Source organism: Poecilia formosa, unplaced genomic scaffold (assembly GCF_000485575.1).
Source record: "Poecilia formosa unplaced genomic scaffold, Poecilia_formosa-5.1.2 Scaffold145, whole genome shotgun sequence".
NCBI classification, from domain to species: domain Eukaryota; kingdom Metazoa; phylum Chordata; class Actinopteri; order Cyprinodontiformes; family Poeciliidae; genus Poecilia; species Poecilia formosa.
This window is the reverse complement of record NW_006800084.1, coordinates 1,383,992-1,389,991: the sequence shown is the minus strand read 5'-3', so window position 1 is coordinate 1,389,991 and position 6,000 is coordinate 1,383,992.

Sequence of the window (6,000 nt, the reverse complement as noted above, 5' to 3'; positions counted from 1 at the left end):
AGTAAAAGCCGTTGATTTCATATGACAAACCATTGACAGCGATGCCTCCGCCACAGCACAATATTAAATTTGTGCTGTTTGAATGTCGTCGTCTTAGAGGGCAAATGTCACGAATAAATTTGACATTGAGCATAATTCAAGTTGGAAGTGTTGCGTCGTTTTCAGCCTCCTTTGTAGCATTTGCGTTTGGTAGCAGGCTAAACTGACAAAAACAATGCAGTATTTTGATTCCACAGTAGAGAAAGCCACACGGTTTCAGTAAGAAAACAATATCTGTATCGGTTGTCGGTCAAGCAAGTTTTAGTATATCGGCATATCGACCAAAGATCCAATATCGTGCATCCCTAGTACACATTCGACACTTTCCCTCTTGCCTCTCATGCCTGGAACATTTGGGTCTAGACGGTCGCTTTGGAAAACAAAGCGGACCGAAGAGCAGATGCTCCTCAGAGGATAAACTCTGCCCTTGTTTTTTAGATTCCCATCAAGAGCGCTTGCTGCTGTGTGACACACTGAGCAACGACGGCAAACTTGAGAAGCATTTCACGCTGCATTACATCAGCACGCTGGCATTGCCACTTAGTGAGCTCGTTGGCATGCTGATGTTTGCATTTGGCTCAAAGTGCTTCTGCTTGTTCTTATCAATCGGCCCCGAAAGCTGTCGGCGCTTTGTTTTACTGCAACCTCTGCATCATTTGTTCAACTTTCTCTGCACATTTTCACAAATTAAAACAAACAAACAAAAAAAATCTCCTCCTTTGCAGCAGACAGAAAGCTGCTCTGAGATGCCTCCTTAAAGCGTCGTTCCTCATCAGGGACGTTCTGTCCCACACCTTTCACAAAGAGTTAAAAGTGCACTTTAGGAAGCGATTTAAAAACAAAGAAAAAAAAACTCTTAACCTCCACGTATTCAGGAATGCCACAGGAGTGCAGCGCATTGTGTTGGAGAGCCTCTGTGTAATTCCTGCCACATGCTGCTATTGTTTCTTAGCAAGCCAATGTCAATATTACATGACTCAGAGCTTTGTGCTTCCCAAAGAAAGAAGTCTTGGGTATTAATGAACAGCGTCTCCTCAGCGCTGAGCCAAAGAGAACTGGAGCAAGAAATTACAAGCGCTCCCTCCTCCTCCTCCTCCTCCTCTGCTCCAGTACCTGCATTTCTCTGTGGATTTCATCACCACTAGAGGCATGTTCTCCTGATTCATGAGGCAGATAAAAACAGGAGTGTGCGGATTACGCCCTGACTCTTTGACACATGAACGCAGCGCACATTTGCAGCACGGTGCGTCTCCAGACGACTCCTCCTCATCCCGTCAAGGCTGGAATATGACCTAGTTTCTCTCTGTGTGTTTACACACTCTCACACACACACACACACTGAGGGAGAGAGAGAGAGAGAGCTCTGATGACATTGTCAGTCAGAGAGCATCTCTCGCAGCAGCAGCAGCAGCAGCAGCAGCGAGTATCTGGATGCGGTTACTGTAACTAAAGCTCTGATCCACCTCCCATCATGATGAAATAATCTGCAGAGCCTCAAATCCCTGCTGTCCTCTGATTGAATGCACAATGGTGTTAATGGTTATTGATCCTGCTGGCTGGCAGGCGGCCAACACATCCTGATGTATTATTTTTCTTTATGCAAGATAGAATCTTCTTTTTTTTTAAATCCTGAATCATAAGCTGAGCTTCTGTTCTTGTGGGTTTTTAGGCGCCAGGGAAGGTGTTCATCTCTTTCTCCCTCGTCATGAATATTCAGGAAAAGGTCAAGTCCTTGCAGCCCTCCTGAGCTCTCCATCCCGCAGCGACTGTGTCCTGAATAATCTGCCTCTGGTTCACCTCGTGTTGCACAGCTTGTTCCTGCCCCGCCGGAGACGGGAGGGGGGCAGGACTAATTGGGATTTGTTCTACTCAACATCTGGACAGTGATCAGTCCTGGGTTTTTTAGTTCAGCCGTCGGCTGCATTTTCTACAGAACCGCGGAAAAGTGTTCATGTCTCTTTCCTTTTTCACATCATAACCTAAAACTTGTGTGCGAGTCTCGAATGATATAACGGCTTTGTGACGGATAGAAATATCTGCCCATTGTTTGTGAAACAACTCGAGATGAGAATGTCTGTGAATACCAGCGCTTTAGGTATAGCCAAAGATCCTCGTTTGACTTTAGGTCAGGACTTTGACTTGACCATTTTTTAGACATGAATCTGCTTCGATTAAATCTGTATATTTTGTGACAGACAGCCATTTTCTTTCACTTACTTTCACCTGGATACTCTTGCAGCTGAGCGATATTCTTTTCCATTATTTCATCACATTTTCATCCCTGATCTGTCTCCATGAACCCACTTTTTCACCAAAAGCACTTTCAACGCAAGTCACTTTTTTTTTCTTTTGTTTTGCATCCTCCTCTTCAAAAACGAATTCTTCTTCTCCTCCCAAGTCTGGTGTCTTACGTTTAGCCTAAAAGGAGGACAGAATGTGCACATAGCTCACGTCTCAGCGTCTCGTATTTAATTAATTCCCAAACTGAAGCAGCCCCGCTGTTCGTGTGATGCTGAAAAACACAAACCATTTGCGTCCCGTTTGCCTCTTCTTCTCCGTCTTCTCTTTCGAAAAGTTTTCTGGCACAGCTCAAAGTGGATTGTAGATTCGACAGATGGTGAGCCCTGTCAGAGGTGCGCCTCTACCTTCAACCCCAGTGCTCGCTGGGATATGCTCCGCTGCCCCCTTGACAATGACTAGCAGGGGGGATGCAAAGAATATAAATCTGCACCGATCTGCAGAGGGAACGGAGACGTTTGCACGCCGAGGAGAAAATATCCTGCAACCAAACGGAGCGCGTGAAGTTAATTTTTCATCACGCAAAATTAAATTAGGCTCCAGGAGAGTGAAGAGCAACCTCCTGTGGACCCGCTGAGAGGTTTGCAGAAGTGGAGCAGCTCAGTCCCTCTGGGGAAACTGCTCGACCTCATAGGGTTAAATACAGCTGCAGCTTCACGTCCCTCCAGGCTTCATTCTGCTGGAGAGCTGGCACTTAAACTGGAAGGGAAGCAGATTCAAGATGAATTGCTGCTCAGAATGAGGCACAGTCGCATCTCTCTTTATTGCAACATTTATATGTAAATTATCAAAACTACAAAGGGCTGTTTGCATTAAATATAGACTTACACAAGTTCTCTGTACTACATACTTTCATGGACTGTTCTTACTCCAGATCCCAACACCTGATGTATGAGGCTGGAAATACTATTCACAATCAATATCATTGGGATGTTCATTAATAATATCGCATGTTATCCTGGTATTGTGCATGCCGGATCAAAAGACATGGAAAATGTTCAGCACAAGCCAAATCTAACACTGTAGGAACATGTTCTATAACATCTGGTAAATATGACAACAATAATGCTAGGAGATGATCAATACTGAGGAAAAAGTTAATTAATTATTATAAGAAATTTACTTCCAAATTATTTAAAGGCTTATGTGCCATATGTAATCAACTCTTTAAAACATTTGAACTTTTGCACAACGGGTAACGTATATCAAACGTTTGTGTTTCCTGTTTATGGTAAGCCTGCAATTCTGCAGAGAAGAAGAACTGTGTTTGTTGTGCAGTCTAATTTAGGAACATGTCTGAGTCTATAAAGGTTAAGAAAACAAGAAATCAGGTAGGAAAAAGTAGCTGCAATTTAAAAACCATCAGTTGTGTGATCAGCATATTCCACAATAAAAAAAAAATCAGCTTTAAGTTAAAAGGTTCTGCTTCCCAAAATGATCCAATGAAACATGATTCATTTATTAAATAGATGCTTCATAGAAATCCAATCAAAATATATCAAACAATTGCTTCTATTTTTCTTAATTTCCAAAAATTAACGTTTCGGTCACTGCATAAAACTAACAATTCAAGGGGTTTGAAAACTACTTGCAGCTCTGTGTTGTTTACATATTTGTAGCAATGGCATGTAATAAAGTCCTTAAACTAAACAGACAGTTTGAGCTTTAACACCCAGAATTACATCTAATGTCTAAGAATTTCTTTTAAACTTGAGTTTATGTTGATTTAAAAAAAAAAAAAACTTGCAGGAAGTGAGTCGCCTCTTTTGTTTCAGCATCTTGTGTCACCAGGACGCTGCTTCTTCTTGCATCCAGATCTAAGCAACGACAACGCCACATCCGAATGAATTTGTTTTTGTTGTTCATGATTAAAAATAAATAAATACAAAAGTCATGTGAAGGGTAAAAGGTGTGCCTGTGGGAGACGAGGCTGCTGCCAGGATGATTGATGATTGCTCCCCTCCAGCCTTCCTCAGCTCTGTCCTGCATCCTGCCAGAACGCCACGGTTACTCAAGCTCTTCAAACAAACAAAAAAAAATAAAAAATCTGAAGGGGGGGGGGACGTCTCTTCAATATGAAATACTCCAGCGGTGATATCTTTGGGAGTTTGGAGGAGAAGGCTGACCTGCCCGTCAAGCAGCGAGTGGAAGATTATTTTTGGGAAGGCTGCTTCATGTTGTCACTTCAAACGTTAAAAAAACCCTCACCTGTAATATATGTGTGTGTGTGTGTGTGTGTGTGTGTGTGTGTGCGCGTGCGTGCGTGCGTGCGTGCGTGCTGCCGAGCTGATTACAGCTGCAAACTCATTTTCATCCCTGTTAGACCAACTAATTTCCATCCCCGCTCCATTATGAGCGAGTGCATCCCTAGGAGGCTTCAGTCGCTGCTGTAATCTTTGCAACACTGACCTCTAGTGGCTGCTCTGGAAGGATTTAAAAAGTATCGCTCCGCCTCAACTTTTTATATATACATATAAAAAATAAAAAGTAACAGATGAAAGATTCCCCCTTCCCCCACCCACCCCTCAAATATTAAGCCTAAAGAATCCATGAGGGGCAACATCCGTTCTGCTGCATTTACATAAACCCAAATCATCCTGCCAGCAACATCCAACACCAGAGAGACAGAAGTTAATCTTTTTATTTACAAGTCTGAGGTTTGAACCGAGACAGGCAGACACAGGGGTAAACAGGATGACATGAGTGAGAGAGGGGAAGAGAGAGGTGGAGGGGATTAGTTTCTGCAGCCACCCACACAGTCCCTGACTTTCAGCTGCTGAAGGCCTCTCTCTCTCTTTCTCTCTCTCTCCCGTAAAGCAGCTGTTTGTAACTCTCAACTCATCACAAGTCGCTCGTTGAGCCCCTGGTTTTAGGCGGTGGCCCCTACAGAAAAGTACAAAGCAGCACAAACCTCTCTAAATTACAAAAGAACCGGCAAGTATCGCAGACTTTACGTCGTAGTCGCGGTAATGGCCACTGATGGATGTCTGACCTACTTAGACCATTTTTTTTTCTCTCTGCTCAGTAAAAGCTGACCCCAGCAGCTGGAGAAGCATTAAGGCACCTGCTTCTGGATCACTAATGATAATGATAATACTTCCATTCACTTTCTCACTGCCAAATGCAAATTGCTTTTTGAATAACCACACGGCAGCAAAAGACGATTGTGAATTTATAGCATTATTATGTTGCGAATTCATTTAAAATCAATGCTGGATGTATTAATTGCAGAAAAAAGCCGGTCATTTTCATTAGTTGTGAGACTAAAAGTCAGATGTTTATAGTAGTAAGTAAGTCATTTGGGTAAATGTAAGGACGTCCACTATATTAGCTCAGATGTCCTCCGACAGCTCAAAAGCGAAAAGTTTATTTGGATTCATTGGCAGTAATATCCTGGCCTGCGAAGCCATTTGGAGCCAAATGGGTTGCTGGTGACGCATGTTTCTTTGAATGGTTGACTCAGGAAGAGTCAAGCAGCAACTCTGCTCCTCTCCTAAAGGATAAAATGACACCAGCAGCCTTGTTAATTATCCATCTACTCTTTGAAAAATCACACTAGCCAGTAATTGTGTGGCAGCAAACAGAAGTAAAAGCTGCTTCTCATTAACCGTCATTAAATATTTTATTTGATCACTGCTGGCCGCAGCGTGTGGTCAATGCAGT